The following is a 21,138-nucleotide window of genomic DNA, read 5'->3' as shown; positions in this document are numbered from 1 at the left end:
TGCATTAACAAAATAACCAACAGTAAATATACACGCTATAATCGTCATGTTGTAAGATACAGTGTTTCGATAGTGTTCATTATAAACACACATATATAGTTATATGTTCTGTAATACAAGTATATTTCCTAAATAATTCAATGTGTATTAACAAGCCATGTTCTCTAGTAAACAAGTAGTGAACTTCTGATGCGCAACAAAATTGAACACATTCAAGTTACTTTAGACCCTTAACATATGTGTTCGGTTATATCTGAAGGGTCTACAAATTTTATGTTTACTTCATAGACTTCTAAAGTATGTGTTCAATTATATCTTAAGGGTCTACAAATTTCATGTTTACTTCATAGACTCCTAACATATGTGTTCAGTTATATCTGAAGGGTCTACAAATTTCATGTATATTTCATATTTTGACTAAAAAATCAACGGCTTTAACCCTAAAAAATGTTCTAACCTCTAGAAAGTCCACAAGCTAAAAACGCGATTTTTCGTACACTCAGGGGCAGTAATCCACAAGGTTACGGTCAGATAGGTGTCACTATCTGAATTAACTGAGATCTTTGGGATATAAAATTACAAGTTTTATCAAAATCTGATAAAAAAATTGTGACATGAAGAATGTCAACAAACAAATGTGAACGGACACACGGACGGACAGGGGCGACGACATACCAAAAATTAAAACCGAAATTGTTTACAGTGCATAGTTATGAATAATTTAGGATACTTCCGAATTATTTTCTGTCTGATTTTCTACTGCTACATGTATTTCAGGTATTTGAAAATGTTGTCTGGGCAGAATTTCTAGCAGATATTTACCAGTAAAGATTTGAGGAGGAGAAGATCATCGAAAAAATATAGCATACTATCATATAACCTGCCTGGATATAATCCTATCTAGTGTACTGTTATATTACATCCTAGTAGACTATACCTACAGACAATATTATCATATAACCTGCCTGGAAACAATCTTACTAACATGGTGTGCTGTTATATAATATAACTTATAGACAATACTGTCATATAGCCTGGATATAACCATAACTACATGATGTACTGTTTATATAATATAAATTATATAATATACTATCATATAATCCTACCTTAATATAATCACATCCACAGCTATAAGTACATATCTGCAGATGGAAATGTGTTATGTTAAACCTCACCAATTGGTCTTCATCTGCTTCAATTAACCAGTTACGATCTACATTGTCCTTATAATCATCAGCATCTACACCAACATACATTGGTTTACCTCGTGTATTAATTTTCAAATCTGAAAAAAAATTTGGAATGGAAATGAAAATGGTAACGGAGCTTTTGTGGTTTTGAGAGAATGAACCCTAGTATTATTCAAGGCTCTGTGACTTTCCATTCCGGAGATATCTCCATGTTCCACAAACCTTGTGTACGCGATAGATGAACTTTTTTAACGGGTTTCTCCCAAATTTGCTGCTAAATATTGAGGTCATCAGAGGGTGAACTATTGATATTCTGCCTGCTAATTTCACCCGGAGTTATCCCCCGCTTTGCCACAATGATATTAAGCGTTCCGCGACTTTCTTTTTCGGAGTACTCAAATTTGTTCAACATCCAGTTGAGATAAAGCTGCTATGTGGGCAGTCTTAGTCAAATTTTTAATCTGAAGAGTTTAATGACAATTTAAAGAAGCTTATAGATCTACTGTTGACATCTTTGATTTTGGTTAAAATGTTGAATTTGTGTTGTCTTTCCCATCGGTTACTGTTCCTGCCTATTCCCCCCACCCCTTTGCCCTCGGACAATGGTATGTATCACGTGATATATAGCATCCAAACAAACAAATCAGGCTGAAACAAATGCCTTTCAAATGCTTTGATTTATAGTAAGTTTACAAAAATGAAATGGGGGTCCCACTGTTCTGTTCTGACTGGGCTAATGAAGGCGGGCATACGCTATACCTGCACGCCAATGTATATACGGGACCTCGGGTTTTCGTCTGTGTATGCCACCGAGAAATCTACCACTCGACACATGTCATTTCAGAAGTAGCATATGACACAATGGCATTTCGAGAATTCGTATGGGTCTTTAGAAGTCGGCAGAAATCGAAAGACTCGCAGAAAACTCACGCGGTTGGACAGGCGACCTACTTCTTGATACGTATATGGCTGAGATCAAAACCACGCCATTTGGCTCAATGACATGCCTTGAGTAAAAAAAACCCCAATATTATCCAATTATGCACATCAGTTATTGATCCAGACTATGCATATCACATGATGTATAAGATTGAATGTGTGACTCGATATCTTCCGCCAAACAAACACATCAAGATTGAAAATAAATGTTTTTCAAAGGCTTTGATTCGGAGGAAATTTTAAGGAATTGTGACCGGACAGAGAGGACTACAATATACTCTCAATTGTGTAAGTATACAAATTACCAACTTACGTTTTATTTGACTAACTGTAGCGATAAAACCTGTTCCTGTATGACTTGAGTCGGTGTGGAATATAATATACAAGAAATTGGACGTAGAAATTATGAGTGGTGGTATAGTGTTACCGCAATACTTGCCAATAACTGGATCACTGTCATTCTTTCCGTTATAAATCTGGTAAAACAATAAAGGAGGTGACTAAATAGTGGCAAGAGGTGGTTGTGCAAGAGATGAGCGGAGAGTATGGGGAATGGGGAAAATCAATAGGTCTCATACACTCATTGTCCAAATTTGAAAAATAATTTAGTCTGTCAAAGGCTCAGATTTCTTGAAAAGGGTCCTTATTGATCATAGCTATTACATAGTCTAGGGACCTGGCCTAAATAGGGGACAATATACATTGTTGATTATAATATTTATTCTCCAGTCTACATGTGCATTAACAAAATAACCAACAGTAAATATACACGCTATAATCGTCATGTTGTAAGATACAGTGTTTCGATAGTGTTCATTATAAACACACATATATAGTTATATGTTCTGTAATACAAGTATATTTCCTAAATAATTCAATGTGTATTAACAAGCCATGTTCTCTAGTAAACAAGTAGTGAACTTCTGATGCGCAACAAAATTGAACACATTCAAGTTACTTTAGACCCTTAACATATGTGTTCGGTTATATCTGAAGGGTCTACAAATTTTATGTTTACTTCATAGACTTCTAAAGTATGTGTTCAATTATATCTTAAGGGTCTACAAATTTCATGTTTACTTCATAGACTCCTAACATATGTGTTCAGTTATATCTGAAGGGTCTACAAATTTCATGTATATTTCATATTTTGACTAAAAAATCAACGGCTTTAATCCTAGAAAGGAAGGTCTGATGCTTACACAATTCGAACCCATCATAGAACTTTTGATCATTTAACACATATTTTATATTTCATCTAAATCAAACAACAATCTGAAAAAATGTTCTAACCTCTAGAAAGTCCACAAGCTAAAAACGCGATTTTTCGTACACTCAGGGGCAGTAATCCACAAGGTTACGGTCAGATAGGTGTCACTATCTGAATTAACTGAGATCCTTGGGATATAAAATTACAAGTTTTATCAAAATCTGATAAAAAATTGTGACATGAAGAATGTCAACAAACAAATGTGAACGGACACACGGACGGACAGGGGCGACGACATACCAAAAATTAAAACCGAAATTGTTTACAGTGCATAGTTATGAATAATTTAGGATACTTCCAAATTATTTTCTGTCTGATTTTCTACTGCTACATGTATTTCAGGTATTTGAAAATGTTGTCTGGGCAGAATTTCTAGCAGATATTTACCAGTAAAAATTTGAGGAGGAGACGATCATTGAAAAAATATATCATACTATCATATAACCTGCCTGGATATAATCCTATCTAGTGTACTGTTATATTACATCCTAGTAGACTATACCTACAGACAATATTATCATATAACCTGCCTGGAAACAATCTTACTAACATGGTGTGCTGTTATATAATATAACTTATAGACAATACTGTCATATAGCCTGGATATAACCATAACTACATGATGTACTGTTTATATAATATAAATTATATAATATACTATCATATAATCCTACCTTAATATAATCACATCCACAGCTAGTACATGAATGTAGATCCAAATGTCTTATGTTAAACGTCACCAATTCGTCTTCATCTGATTCAATTAACCAGTTACGATCTACATTGTTGTTATAATCATCAGCATCTACACCAACATACATTATTTTACCTGGTATCACTTTCAACCTGACACCATAACCTATAAAAAAAACACGTAGAAGATTGAATAATGGTCAACAATGTAGTAGGTGCACAAAAGATCTCTTGGCAGTTGGAATTCAAATAATTAGCCACTCTCATTGGACATGAACCATATAAATAAAATATAATATAATAGAATACTCCCACAGTGTCCTAAAATATTTGACTGGACGTTTAACCCCCACCCGTTCCATTTTATGTCAACAATTTGGCTCAATGACATACCTTGCGTAAAACAAAATATTCTCCACTTATGGCCATCGGTTACTGTTCCAGACTATGCTCACCAACCCTTTGCATATCACATGATATATAGGATTGAAAGTGTGACTCGATATCTACCGAAAAACAAACAAATCAAGCTTGAAAAAATTGTTTCTCAAAGGCTTTGATTCGGAGGAAATTTTAAGGAATATTATCTCAATTGTGTAAGTATACAAATTACCAACTTACGTTTTATTTGACTAACTGTAGCGATGAAACCTGTTCTTGTTTGACTAAGGTCTGCGTGGAATGTAACATATAAGAACTTGGACGTAGAAACTATTGATGGTGGTATCGTGTTACCGCAATACTTGCCAATAAACGGATCACTGCTACTCTTTCCGTTAAATATCTAGTAAAATAATAAAGGAGGTGACTAACGAGTGGCGAGAGGTGATTGTGCACGAGGTGGGCGGAGAGCATGGGGAAAATCAATAGGTCTCAAACACTCATTGTCCCAATGCTTCACATCAAATTTGAAAAATAATTTAGTCTGTCATACACTTGATGACAATGGCTCAGATTTCGTAAAAGGATCCCTTATTGGTCAACGCTACTACATAGTTTTAGGGACCTAGCCCACATTGGGGACAATGAACAATGATCAAAATATACATTGTTGATTATAATATTTATTCTCCAGTCTATATGTATATTAATAAAATAACCCACAGTAAATATACACACTATAATCGTCATGTTGTAAGATACAGTGTTTCAATAGTGTTCATTATAAACACACATATATAGTTATATGTTCTGTAATACAAGTATATTTCCTAAATAATTCAATGTGAATTAACAACAAATGTTCTGTAGTAAACAAGTAGTGAACTTCTGATGCGCAACAAAATTGAACACATTCAAGTTACTTTAGACTCATAACATATGTGTTCAATTATATCTGAAGGGTCTACAAATTCATGTTTACGTCATAGACTTCATATGTTTACTTCATATTTTGACGCAAAAATCAACGGCTTTAACCCTAGAACGGAAGGTCTGGTGCTTACATGCTGTTACACAATTCGAACCCATCATAGAACTTTTGATCATTTAACACATATTTTATATTTCATCTAAATCAAACAACAATCGGAAAAAAATGTTGTAACCTCTAGAGGATCCACAAGCTAAAAACGCGATTCTTCGTACACTCAGGGGCAGTAATCCACAAGGTTATGGTCAAATAGGTGTCACTATCGGAATTAACTGAGATCTTTGGGATATAAAACTACAAGTTTCGTCAAAATCTGATAAAAATTGTGACCTGTAGAATGTCAACAAACAAATGTGAACGGACACACGGACGGACATGGGCGACGACATAATAGAGACTTTTGGCAAGTGGAATTTTTCCTATCCGTATCACGTATCCGTATCGTCACGTGATACGTTGCGTCAATGTAGTTTTAGAGTTTGGGCAGATTTTCGCGCCGCGTAGGCCTACGTACATGTAGGCTATGGGTAGCTTGAGCTGAACTTAGTTCTATTACAGCATATGATGGCTGTTATCTACCAAGATCAACATAAATACTAGTCAAGTTCCTAGCCTACAAATTCCTGAGCTATTTAAAAAAAAAATAGTGTCGAATCTTATTAAAAATCTTCGACTTGGACTTGACAGCCTTTTTTGGTTTCACTAATGTATCATTTCAGAAAGTATATACCCCTTTTACAGATTTGCAAGGTCCCACCTTCCTAAATTTGGCACGTAGACCAGCAAGCATGCAGACAGACAGGAGAAATATGAAAATTCCGGTTAAAATCACATGAAATATACACCTTCGTGTTCTAGGATACACATAGATTCATAAAAACGCTATGGCACAACATTTCAGCGTCTAAAAGTAGCAAACAATACGGTAAAAAGACAATGAAAGGTGTTCGATACGTGCTGCCGTATCCGTGTGCCGTATCACGTATGAGAAATACACTCGCATTGATGACGTCACGCGCAAAATCGATACGGATACGCGATACGGACCAGGAATTTACGCTTGCCAAAAGTCTCTATTATATCCACATTAAAATGTAACCGTATAAAAACAGGATGTCTACCTGGAAAGTCTGATTTTGTCTTCTGCATTATTTCGACTAGAACCTGTTACTTATATTAATTACACCACCATATAATTTAACATATTATAATACACCACGCTATATTATAACATATTGTATTACACCACACTATAATATTACATATTACACCACACTATAATATAACATATTACACCACACTATAATAAAATATATTACACCACGCTATAATATAACATATTATATTACACCACGCTATAATATAACATATTACACCACACTATAATATAACATATTATATTATATCAAACTATAATATAACATATTATATTACACCACACTATAATATAACATATTATATTACACCACACTATAATATAACATATTATATTACACCACACTATAATATAACATATTACATTACCACACTAAATATAACATATTATATTACACCACATTATAATATAACATATTGTATTACACCACACTATAATATAAAATATTATATTATACCACACTATAATATAACATATTATATTACACCACGCTATAATATAACATATTATCTACGTGATGCCTCGTTTGCAAGCGATTGGCTATGTATACCGTTCTGAAGAGATATTAATGTATTCTTAATAATTATAAAGCGTCATTGTTTGCATTTCTGTATAGTAGACCTGTAGCGGCTGCTAGTTTCGCCTTCCGTATCATATTTCTTTTATTTTATTAAGCCATTCTTGTGACAAGTGAATTATTATTAGGTAGAAAAATAAAAAAATAAAAATCCAAGTGAATTTAACAAAAATTAAAACCAAAATTTGTTACAGTGCATAGTTATGAATAATTTAGGATAATTCCAAATTATTTTCTGTCTGATTTTCTACTGCTACGTGTATTTCAAGTATTTGAAAATGTTGTCTGGGCAGAATTTCTAGCAGATATTTCCCAGTAAAGATTTGAGGAGGAGAAGATCATTGAAAAAATATATCATACTATCATATAACCTGCCTGGATATAATCCTATCTAGTGTACTGTTATATTACATCCTAGTAGACTATACCTACAGACAATATTATCATATAACCTGCCTGGATACAATCTTGCCAACATGATGTGCTGTTATATAATATAAATTATAGACAATACTGTCATATAGCCTGGATGTAACCATAACTACACGATGTACTGTTTATATAATATAAATTATATAATATACTATCATATAATCCTACCTTAATATAATCACATCCACAGCTAGTACATTTCTCTAGATCCAAATGTGTTATATTAAACGTCACCAATTGGTCTTCATCTGCTTCAATTAACCAGTTACGATCTACATTGTTGTTATAATCATCAGCATCTACACCAACATACATTGGTTTACCTGATATCGCTTTCAACCTGGCACCATAACCTATAAAAACATTTAGACGATGGAATGATAGTCAACAATGTACAAAAGATCCCTTGGCAGTTGGAATTCAAAGAAAAATAGCTGAAAATATCCAAGTTTAATTAGCACCCCCACCTCCCATTGGCCTTGTACGATATAAATACAATGGAATACTCTCACAGTGCCCCAGATGTTTAACACCACCCGTTCCATTTTATCTCAACAATTCCAGACAAATCATAATTCTGGATGCATTAATAATTTATGTTTTAAATTTAATTTTGGAATGGAAAGGGACATTGATGAACAATGTAATGACAAATCTATATTATTGTCTAGTTAAAGTATATGCCGAGTACGGCAGAGTTGACATCTTAAATTCCAACCACTTTCTATACCGGTATCAGCCTGGATGCAAGAATAAATTGTATGAAATGGGGTTTAAGGTCCTACTTCTCTGTACAGACGAGGCTAAGGAAGACGGACATGTGTCATAGCGTCTGCTATGGGGGACAAACTTTGTCCGGACAGCGGCGCTACGACCTACTCTTATTTCAAATTGCAATTGTAAAGGGTTCTTTTACGTGTACACAAGGTTTTTCAAATCAGAACAACTATACGTTGTCCCTTCTTGCCCCCGGCCTGCAGTCCTGCACCATTGACAAGGGTGAGGCGCGCCAGAAAATTACGATGCACTTTCTCGACCAAACCCTAACGTCTTACTCACTGAGCCACCGTGGTACCCCAACAAGTCTATAAGGAAGTGCCCAGTAAAGGAAATATTATTTAGTGACAGTTTAATAAAGATAGTGACTGGTATTTCCGCAAAACTAATTACGTTTTGATCAAATTGGTTCAATATTTCCTTGATCCTAAGAGTTTAATAATAATCTAATGAGGTTTATATATCCACTGTAAATCTCTTTATTTCATAGGATTTTATGTATTGATTTTTAAATGAATATTTTAGCAATGGTACCTTGATCGGGTATCACGGTGGCTAAGTGTGTGAGGCGCTGGGTCGCTAGCCTGGAGGTCGGGTGTTCCATCCCTGCATTGGCCGAGAAAGTTCATCTAGATTTTCCGGCGTGGTTCCCCTTGCCAAGAACAGCTGTCTAGTCGTTCGGATAGGACAAAACACCGAAGTCCCGTGTACACATTGGCGTGCACGTAAAGGATCCCTTGGCAGTTGGAATTCGATATAAGAGTAGACCGTAGCGCCGCTGCCCGGGCAAAAAAACCCTCATAGTACACTGTATGGCGTATGCCCGTCTTCATTAGCCCAGTTTAGGAGCAGAACAGTAGGACGTTAAACCCCATTTCATTTCTGTTCGGTATCTTGATCAAACATTAATTCTATTCCGTAATCTATTAAATTATTTTTTTGTATTTTTATCAACATTTTTTATTCACAGCAAATAATTGAGGAATCGGCTAGGGCTGGCTATATTACCTTTCTCCTATGTAACAAATTTGTGAACACAATTTCTTTTCTGGCGATCGTCAAATTTTTCGGGCAGAGGCCAAATGATGAAAGAAATAAAGAGTTTAGAATTTCAGAAAATCAAACAATTCCGATTTTGATTGCAGAGCCTCTAGTTCTCAAACTCAAACTGCAGGTCAGGTCAAGACAATTCGCTCCCCAAGGCGTAATTTTTCGAGATTTTACTATGGTTATTTTATGGTAAAGTTATGTAGGTTCATTTTTGGGGCGCTACCACCGTATTTTCGTGCAAAAATGATACAACCAAACACTCCCCACCACAAAGAAAATTGGCCCGTACGCCTATTCTTGCTGGTGTTCTTATTTTTGGTGGAATTATACATTTAAAATTCATGACATCAGTGGAAATAATTAGTTATTAACAAACATCATCATTCATTTGAAATGAATTTCTGTAATCTTTCAATAAATACACTTACAACTACACTTTGGTTATGACTAACTATTTCCCCTGATTGTACAACACACGCGCCCACACACAATATTGTTATAGATTTCCCCGGTATAGTTATTATCATTCACCGGTATACACTTGAAAACACCGGAATTCACTAAGCAGTGACTCAACTTCATGACTTTGCACTGTGTATTTATTTCCTTGTTGTCGCGGCTTTTTGGCTTCGCCTTCGCACCTCGTTGACGCGAAGGCAAGAAGGAAATGAAATAAAATGGGGTTTAACGTCTTACTGTTCTGCTCCGACTGATTTAATAAAGACGGGAAGGCAAGAGAGAGAAATGGGGTTTAACGTCCACTCGACACAAACTAGGTCATTTCGGGACTAACATATGGTTGAATTTTTTTATTTCAATAATTCGCTTTCGCGTAGGGGTCTTTAGAAGTGGGAGGAAACCGGAGGACCCGGAGAGGTTGGACAGGCGACCCTACTCCTTGTCAAGTACAACCGGGGAAGGCAAGAAGGAGCGAAAGGTTACTTATCAGCTTCCATACTGGAGAAATCGTTATTTATCATACTATTGTTTATTATACATTTAATATCAATTAGTTTTATGGGAGAAATCGGGGATTTTCCAAGTGAATTCAAATGATTGTAAGGGAATTCCGGCTTTTAGTCAGATCCGAGTGGCATAGGGGTTTCCGGGGAGGGGTGGTTGGTTGTACCGGACGAGAAAACTTTTGAATTTCGGCATAGACGAAATCAATCTGATTAAAACACGGACCCTATTTCGTTTCGATTTACTAGTTCAAAATTTAGTTTTACTTGTGTTTACTACACTAGCATCTGGAAGAGTTGTTATCATTGACATCTTCTGAATGATGTGAGGGAATAGCCAATGAAAGAATCTGTTACGGCGAGTTCTTGACCGTTTGATTCACGGTACTGTGAGTAAACTACTAGAAACTGTGAGTAAACTACTAGAAACATCAACGCTGATTAGTTAATCAAATGTCTGACGTCATAGGGGCAAAAGCCCACTTGCATGACCTCTGACGCGACCTATCGCTACAACTTGTCAGATCTTCATGTAGTGTAGACCATCGAAATTCGAAAGTATAAAAAAAACGAAATGAAATATAGATCTGTATTTTAATCAGGATTGAGACGGGTTTGTAGTTTGTGTTTACCTAAATAATACTAATTCCCACAGGGCCATCTCTCAAATAGCACTTGCCACCAGCGGTATTCCTCCACTGCTTACTAAGCCGTCTTACTAAGCCGTGCAGAACAGTAGGACGTTAAACCTCATTTCATTTATTTCTATAATAAATCATTGCCCTGATACAAACGTGATAGATTCACTAGAATATAAAATTATGGAAGGATAACGTTATCAATATTATCTCAATATTCACAGTGCAACATACATATGTAAGCAGTTCAAAATACGTCATTTAGTTTTACAATTTGCAATTTCCATTGACACAGTGTTAAAATACAGAATACACTTTTCAATTATACAAATACAGTATAATAGTTATTTTTAGCACATTACACTTGGCATATTAGAACATATATCCTTATATGGGATCTACGACGAAGCTCATTTGCATACGGAAAAAAGTCCGTGATCAATCTACATAACACCACCCCCACCTCCCCACACTTGAACATTAATATTTTTATCTTTTTTTTTCAAAGTAGGGAGCCACGGTGGTTAAGTGGGTAAGACACTGGCTCACTAGCCTGTAGGTCGCGTGTTCGATCCCTGCATTGGCATACGAGAAAGTATATCAGTTTACCTTGTAAGTGGTGCAGGAATGAGGGCCTGGCAAGGCCAGCTGTCTAGTCGTTCGGATGTGACAAAAAAAACGAGATCCCGTGTATGCATTGTCGTGCACGTAAAAGATCCCTTGGCAGTTGGAATTCGATATAAGAGTAGGCCATAGTGCCGCTGCCCTCATAGCACGTCTTCATTAGCCCGGTCGGAGCAGAACAGGAGGACGTTAAACACCATTTCATTTCATTTTTTCAAAGTATGTAAATTTACAAGAATCACCAAAATATATGTACATATTATTTAAATATACGTAACATGATATCTAGAATTCGTATTAAGACAGGTCCATGTATGTTTACTTTAAATATCCCCCACCCCGTCATTTAAACATACATTATGCAAGACCTAAATCTGCCTATTGCAGGTCTTTTTTAGGCATAAAATGTTTTCTAAATTATTAATTAGACATTAATTAACTTATCCAGGCCATAATCAACTCTCGATGGCATCGGGTGTCTCCAATATTAAATAGATTAGAACAGTTCAGTCATATTTTGATTTAAGCTAAAAATGGAGGAGCGAGACCTATCTTCGAACAACCAGTACGGTGGTTGAAATTATTACCCACGTCTTGTCAAACCTTCAAAGGCTAATATCTTCGCTCGCAATAAAGTAATTTGAATGAAATTTTCAAATTATTCATTTTACATTATCCTCAAAGGATAATATCTTCGCTCGCAATAGAGTACTTTGAATGAAATTTTCAAATTATTCATTTTACATTATCTATTATAGCAAGAACGGCTAGCTCTTTATCGAAATCTTACATAATGTATCTTTAATAGAGTTTCGTGCCACCTGACTTTGATCGTTTTTCTTCTCCATTCTGCATTTTGATTATTGACAAATGCATAATAGAACTTGAATATTAGAACATATACCTTATATGGGATCTACGACGAAGCTCATTTGCATACGGAAAAAAGTCCGGAGTAGGACAGAAATTAATAATTTACACGATCAATCGCAATTTGTTTCACAGGGATCTTCTAATATCTCTGTAACAGATGACTGTTTCGACACGTGACGTCACATCACGCGGCGTCAATCATTGGCTCAATAGCACGTGCATTGTTTACATAAGACGTTACTGATTCGGGCTAAATGGTGAATTTTACTTATTTTAATACCCATTTACACTAAATAGGAAATGATTTTTACCTACAAATAATTCAAATGTCCTTATTTATTTTTATAATAAATGAAAAAAAATGTTTTAGAATTTAATTTGAGGGTAGAAAAAAGTTAATATTTGGGACTCATTCAGTCGAATCGATGTCATCCTTATCAGTGATTGTAGCGGCATAGTGAAAATTCACTACTGATCAGGTCGGCTTACCATGCAATAGTGGATCAAGCTAGAATGCAATTAGAAATTCGCTGGATGGTCATGACTTCTTTGAAATCTATGTTCTCGGTATGGCTAATCCGAGCCTTCGAAAAGCCCCACATTTTAATTCATAACCCCACACCCCCGGCTTCACTTAAACTACAGTATAATCTTTTTAGCTTTTCTTTCATGAAAGTAGGGAGCCACAGTGGCTAAGTGGGGAAGGCTCTGGCTCTGTTGTCTGGAGGTCGCGTATTCAAGCCCTGCATTGGCCGAGAAAGTTCATCTGGATTTTCAGACGTGGTTTCATCTTGTCAGTGGTGAATAAAGGCAGGTCTGACAAGGACAGCAGTTTTGTCGTTCGGATGTGACGAAAAATCGAGGTCCTGTGTTTTCGTTGGCATGTATGTAAAAGTTCCCTTGGCTGTTGGAATTCGATATAAGAGTAGACCGCGGCACTGCTGTTCGGTCAAAATTTCCCTCGCAGCACACTGTATGGCGTATGGCTTCGGTGGCTGATAAGGGACATGAAAAATAATATAATTTTTTTTTTTTTTATAATCTTCACCCAAGTCAATTTTAATTTCCACCCAAGTGAATTTTAATATAATTTGTTTTTTATAATTTTCACCCAAGTCAATTTTAATATAATTTAATTGGGTTTTTTATAATTTTCACTCAAGTCAATTTTAATATAATTTGTTTTTTTATAATTTTCACCCAAGTCAATTTTAATATAATTTCGTTTTTTTATAATTTTCAACCAAGTCAAGTCAATTTTAATATAATTTGTTTTCTATAATTTTCACACAAGTCAATTTAAATATATTTTGTTTTTTTTATAATTTTCACCCAAGTCAATTTCAATTTCCAACCAAATCAATTTTAATTACCACCCAAGTCAATGTTAATATAATTTGTTTTTTTATAATTTCTACCTAAGTCAATTTTAATTTCTACCCAAGTCATTTGTAATATAATTTCAATTCTGTTGAATTTCCACCCAGCGCGTGATGTCATCTCAATTAGCCTCGTTTCCAATGTAATGTATTATGTTTTATCTTATATTAAAGAGAGGGGGGTGGGGGGGTGGATGGCCGAATGGTTAGCACACGCGCGCTGTATCATACGGTCTGTCATTGAGTCAACTGGTGGGGTTTCGATTCCCCGGTTGTACGTGGCAAGGATAGGGTCGTCTATCCAACCTCGTGAGTTTTCTCCGGGTCCCCCGGTTTCCTCCCACTGCTAAAGACCCCTACGCGCAAGCGAATTATTGAAATAAAATTGAACCATGTGTTAGTCCCGAAATGACCTAGTTTGTGTCGAGTGGACGTTAAACCCCATTCTCTCTCTCTATACATATATATATATATTAATGAGATATTTTTCTCATTCTGTAATCACATGTATCAGATTGTAATAGATTATGTTTTACCTTATATCAAAGAGATATTTTTAAACGCCCACATTTTCATGTGGACGAATATTGTCACCCCTTTCTCTCCGGACGTCCGTCCACAATTTGTTTGTGGACACTATACAGGTCACAATTCTTATCCGATTTTGACGAGACTTGAAATATAGGTTTATCACCAAAAGATCTAGGTTCCTTTCGATATTGGCATGTATGGGATTGAAACTTCGTGGATTATGACCCCTGATTGTACGAAAAGTCACTTATTTTTTACCGTGTGGACACTCTACAGGTCACAATTATCCTCTGATATTGATGAAATTTGAAATGCATGGTTATAGCTCAAAGAGCTTGGTGCCTTTCATTATTCGCGCTTATCGGATCTTAACTTTCTGAATTATGGCCCTTGATTGTGCGAAAAATCTCGTTTTTAGCTTGTGGTCCCTCTAGAGGTCACAATTTTTATCCGATTTAAAAAAAAAAACGTTTGAATATATCACCGCAGTGGGGGGAAACCGGAGGACCCGGAGAAAACCCACACGGTTGGACGCAAACTTTGGTGAACTTAAAATATATATCCTAAATATCTCAGTCCATGTTGATATTCGCGCAGACCATAACTTCCTGGATTATGGCCCCTGATTGTATGAAAAATAGCTTTTTTTTTTGCTTGTTCTCAATCCATCTCTTGCAAAATATGGGCGTACCTTGCCTGGCAACCGCTGGTTCTCATACTGTAATTAGCAGATTGCAATGATGTTTTATCTTATATTAAAGAGATTTTATTCTCATTCTGTAATTACATGTATCAGATTGTATTAGATTATGTTTTACCTTATATCAAATAGATATTTTTCTCATACTTTTATTATCAGTTTCTGTTTAAATTATATATGTCACCAGAAAAGCCATTACTAGTGTAATAAAGATTTGATATTTTAGGATGATGACTTTTTATGTGAACACAAGCAGGCCTGACAACGTATCAGAGCCAGAAATGAGGCCTGTAATTACATTTGATTTATACTTTATGGTCTGAAATTATCACAAGATCTCTAAATCAAAGGGAAGAAATCTTGACATTCATTACATTTTCAGAATTGAAAGGGGGGGGGGGCGAATAGTTAGCGTGTGTGCATTGCATCATAATTCAAGTGGCGTAGTTTCGATTTCCCGCTCGTACGTGGCAAGGAGTAGGGTTGTTCGTTCAGTACTCCAGTTTCCTTCCATTACTAAAGACCACTACGCACAAACTGGCCATTGAAATGAAAGAGTCATGTTATAGTCCGGAAATGACCTAATTTGTGTCGAGTGGATGTTACGCACCAAAATATCGATTCAAGTATCTTGCGAGAACCTCCCTGGGGAGATTTGTTATATAAATAGGCCTATATAGGAAAGTGTAATAAAAATTTTTTTTGAAAATATCCAAAAATTAAACTGAAAGGAAACACCAAATCCAGGAAAAGAGACCATCTGTGTCCTGTAAGAAAAGGGGCCCTTTGACTTCATGGCAAAGCTATCTGTGTTTGTTTCCAGTAGTATGGTCAAGAGACATGATGCGTGTGACCCATCATTCATTAGTGCACATAGGCCAAGTTGTTTTTTTGTTATCTCTTTCCATCAAACTGCGCTGAATTCTATGTCTGGATGTTCGGTAGCGTTGTCTATGACGGATGCATGTTGATATCAATACCCAGGCCCTTAGTACATTGGCGAGCATGTAAAATAACTCTTGACAGTTGAAATTTCATGTCGTGCCGCTGACAGAGGAAAATGTCCCCTCTGGCATATTGCATTCAGTAACCCAGTCGGAGTAGGACGTTAAACCCCCATTTCATTTTATTTCAATACGTTTCACTAAGGTTGTGTCGACCCTGCACATTTATTTTCCATATGACCGGCGAAAATTAGTGTTTTGGAAACGAGGCTAATTGAGATGACATCACGCGCTGGGTGCAAATTCAACAGAATTGAAATTGAAATGACTTGGGTGAAAATTAAAATTGACTTGAGTGAAATTGACTTGGGTGAAAATTAAAATTGACTTGGGTGAAAATTATAAAAAAAACAAATTAAATTACAAATGACTTATGTGGAAATAAAAATTGACTTGGGTGAAAATTATAAAAAAATCAAATTATATCAAAATTGACTTGGGTGAAAATTATAAAAAACAAATTATATTAAAATTGACTTGGGTGAATATTAAAAACAAAACAAATTATATCATATTTCATGTCCCTTATCAGCCACCGTATATGGCAGAACAGTAGGGGCGTTAAACACCATTTCATTTTTTCAAAGTATGAAAAAGATGATACTTGTCAAAACGTCGTGCTTTTAGAATAAAACTAGTGATTGTATCCCATAAAAAACTGTGTTCTATTAATATGAAAATATATATGTGCCAAAGAATTATTTCAATATTTGAAAAGAGTAATGACTGTGCATTTTAGTTATATGTAACACGATACATGTATTTGGAATTTGTATTACGACAGCTATGTTTACTATAGATACCCCCACCCCCGTCATTTAATAGAGGTTCGTACCACCCGACTTTGTCAGTGATGCAAGACGAAGGGTCTGACAAGGACAACTGGCTAATCGTTCGGATGGGAAGAAAAAACATGGTGCCGTTTACACATTAGCGTCCACGTAAAAGATCGCTTGGCAGTTGGAATTCGATACAAGAGTACTGTAGGCCGAATATAGCGCCGCTGTCCGGACAAATTTTCCCTCATAGCACACATCATGGCGTATGCCCGCTTTCATTAGCCCAGTCGGAGCAGAGCAGTAGGAAGTTAAACCCCATTTCATTTCATTGATCGTTTTCCGATAGTCTGTAATTATGAGTACCGCCCCTTCTACTGACCTTTGATCGCGTAAATTATTGATTTCCGTTTAGTCCAGAATTTTTTCCGTATGTAAATGAGCTTCGTCGTAGATCCCATGCATTTGTCTATTATGCGAAATGCAGAACGGAATAATAAATAACTATTATACTGTACTTGTATAATTGAAAAGTGTATTCTGTATTTTAACACTGTGACAATGGTATTATGGAGAAATGGAAATTGCAAATTGTAAAACTAAATTACGTATTTTGAACTGCTAACATATGTATGTTGCACCGTGAACATTGAAATAATATTGGCAACGTTATCCTTCCATATTAAATATCTTGATCATTGTAAACTCTTACACTGTGCGAGTAGTTTTAATAATTGTAAATTCTTACCTTGTGATGTATATATCACGCAAAGTATGCCTACTATATATATAAACATTCTTCTTGAGTAGATATTGAATTAATAGGTAACCTTTCTACCAACAAATACTGTTACAAATCCTAGAAGTTTACAGTACTTGAATTGTACATCATTTCAGTCAGCACGAAATTTGCCGAGACTATTTTATTTCCTAGTATTTACATTATTGTCGCCTTATATCGCATCATATTTATTTTAGTAACCAATCAGATACTACTAATAACTGGAAGCGCGCGCGGTAGTTACGGGTTTCGGTTCATATGCAACAGATCACTAATTATTTCCTCATTGACTTTAATGTTAATTCTTGTATATATATCTTAGACCGGTTCTAATTTTTTCCCAAATTTCCGTTAGGTAGAACGCTTTCTGCCACAGATCGAGCAACATGTGTCAAACTCTTGCCCAAATAGTTAGAGAGCTAGGTTCAGGTTGTTTCGAAAATCGCGTACAAATTTTCTACTATGCCAGATGTGTGGGCAGCGGTGTCTGATACCATGAACCTCGATTCTTAAGTTGCGGATCCCTTTCCCGTGGGGGCGAGGCGCCCTACAAAACGTCGAAATTTTGCGTTTTATTTGACTTTTGCGAACAACGATCAACTTTCGTGCATAATTCGACCAACCACAGATGTCACCAAAAACGCTACTTAAGAAGACCCCCGACCCTTCCTTCGTCCCTTAAGAACGCCCCCTTTACCCCCCCTCAGAGATGAGTTAATTCGACTTCCGCGTACAACATTAATTTTTTCGTTAAAAGTTTCCCTATTGGTCTACTAGAACGTAACACTAACTTAAGAACGCGAAATCCACTTCTATCTCGGATAAGAACGACAAAAAGGGGGACCCAGGGGTAAAATGACGATTTAATTCCACTTTTGCGTACAACGATCAACTTTCGCGCACAAGTCGACCAGCATCAGATGTCATCAAAAACACTACTTAAGAAGACCCCCCGACCCCTCCTTCGTCCCTTAAGAACACCCCCTTTACCCCCCCCCCCCAGAGCACATAACACAAAATCGCCATCTTTGTCTGATTAAAATGAGCAGAACACGGGGAGCAAATGAAGCTGAACAGAAATAACTTGTAAGCACATATATACTGAGCGCCATGGAAAACGCATCACTTTGTTTTTCGTATAACAAAATGATCCTGTAAACATATCTTATTTATTTTGCTTCTTAACACAAAATCGCCACCTTTGTCTGATTAAAATGAGCAGAACACGGGGAGCAAATGAAGCTGAACAGAAATAACTTGTAAGCACATATATACTGAGCGCCATGGAAAACGCATCACTTTGTTTTTCGTATAACAAAATGATCCTGTAAACATATCTTATTTATTTTGCTTTTTATTGTGAACAGTATTCAAATGGGAACACATCAATAACACATTTGTACACTTATGGATGTTTAATGTGTAATCAACGGTACAAAGTCAGAGGGGTCAAAACCAAAAGTACGACACGGATGTCAGTAGCGCGTCTGTCCTCCACAGGCTCTTACGCACGCTGTGCAGCGACGTCGCATGGAATTTACCAATGTTTGAAAGAGGGCCTGGGGCAAATTGTTCCATTCTTGGAAAAGAGCAGCTTCTAAAGCAGCAATGGTGTGCATCTGTGGTCTCCGATACAGACGGCGTCCAATCTCATCCCAGACATGTTCTATCGGTGCCATGTCCGGAGACATGGCTGGCCAGTCCAAGACATTGATGTTGTTAGCAGCCAGGTAGTCCATACTAAAACGGGCGGTATGCGGACGTGCATTATCCTGCTGGAAGTGCTGAAGTTGTGGGTGCGCTCGAAACATCGGAACAATTGGTTGCAAGACATCATCACGGTAGGCTACAGCATTAACGCGAACCCTGCAAATGTGTAGGGCGGTCCGGTGATGGAATGTGAAGCTTTCCCACACCATTACACTTCCCCCACCCCATCGATTCGTTTCGAAGACGCAGCAGTCTGCAAGACGTTCCCCAAGACGTCTCCACACACGTTGACGGCCATCAGCGTGATAAAAGATGAAAGCGACTCTCATCACTGAAGAGCACACTTTGCCAGTCTACTCTTCTCCATGTCTGGTGTCCTTGAGCCCATATCAAACGCCGCTGACGGTGATGATCCCTGGGGATAGCTCCAACATAAGGTCGTCGTGCACGGAGTCCTACTTCTCTTAGACGACGTCTTACGGTGTTGGCACTGGTCCTTGTCTTCCGACGACTGCAGAACCTGTTCGAGTCGCTGGGCGGAATCTGTCACGCAGATGAGTGACCCGGATGTAGCGGTCTTGAGTCTGGGTTGTAACGCGTTGTGGACCAGGACGTTGACGGTCACGTGTTGATCCAGTAAGTCGAACACGTTCCACCAACCGTACAATAGTGGACTGATGACAATTGAACTGTCTGGCAATAGCACGTGTAGACATGCCAGCCCTGAACATTCCCATGGCTTCATTCCGTTGATTTTCAGTAAGTCTCGGCATCTCTAGCTCGATTCCTTCACACGTCCAACAACAAATTACGACAGATTGACGTTTCACATGTCATGTACTGCACATTAAGTTAAAAACATGCTTTTAAAGGGCTCAAACACAATGCTGCACGTGAATATTTGGTTTTTCATGTGCATCTCGTGCAATTTTTTTTTGTGCACACGGGCCGATATTTTTTGCGTTTGGGAGCATTGAGTGAAACAATAGTTCATAGTATTGCAGTATATTATACATACAAAACCACCAAGTAATAAAATATTTGGGAAAAAAGTGATGGTTTTCCATGGCGCTCAGTATATAATACAATATACAATAATATGACAAATCTTTCTTAAGTGCGCGCATAATATTATACATACAAAACCACCAAGTAATAAAATATTTGGGAAAAAAGTGATGGTTTTCCATGGCGCTCAGTATATAATACAATATACAATAATATGACAATTCTTTCTTAAGTGCGCGCACTGAATACATTATGACGTTAAAGTCCACCCATCGGCAAGACAATACATCGACGATACCATTCCAGAACACTGTTCAATATTCATCGACGGTACCAGCAGTGATTTAACACATCATCTATTAGTAGGCACATAAAGGGGACCTGTAAAATTAGTCAACATTTCTACATGAATTTACTCATACTAACAAAACATACAACGATGAGTAAAATATACGAATCCTGCACAGAGGAACCCAAGACACCAAAGTTAATAACATAATAATTTCAAAACATAATAACTTCACTCACCCAAGTACCCGGTGGCAGTATCGAATCCTCCAACTGTCATAATCCATCTCCCAAACAAGCCAGATTGCAAGGTTTTTATACTACCTGTATGCACGTGCATTGAAGGTAGACAGTTTGGGCTAGCCACGCGGCAGAGTTTGGGCGACCGATAGTGATGCTAATGAA

General features: G+C 36.8%; 2 long non-coding RNA genes across 2 annotated transcripts; both read right to left on the bottom strand.

The window, feature by feature from the left end:
• Positions 1–1,173: 1,173 nt before the first annotated feature.
• LOC130014144 (uncharacterized) lies at positions 1,174–4,232 on the bottom strand. Its single transcript, XR_008789160.1, has 3 exons — positions 4,077–4,232; positions 2,446–2,608; positions 1,174–1,288 (listed from the first exon to the last, which is right to left on the bottom strand). It is a non-coding gene; the product is annotated as an uncharacterized LOC130014144 (long non-coding RNA).
• Positions 4,233–4,750: 518 nt separating this feature from the next.
• Positions 4,751–17,833, bottom strand: LOC130014143 (uncharacterized). The gene is made up of 3 exons (XR_008789159.1): positions 17,695–17,833; positions 7,801–7,985; positions 4,751–4,879 (listed from the first exon to the last, which is right to left on the bottom strand). It is a non-coding gene; the product is annotated as an uncharacterized LOC130014143 (long non-coding RNA).
• Positions 17,834–21,138: the final 3,305 nt, after the last annotated feature.

This window comes from Patella vulgata, chromosome 8 (genome assembly GCF_932274485.2).
Source record: "Patella vulgata chromosome 8, xgPatVulg1.2, whole genome shotgun sequence".
NCBI lineage: Eukaryota > Metazoa > Mollusca > Gastropoda > Patellidae > Patella > Patella vulgata.
Note: the sequence above shows the minus strand (reverse complement) of the source record. Positions and strands in the feature narration are given on the sequence as shown.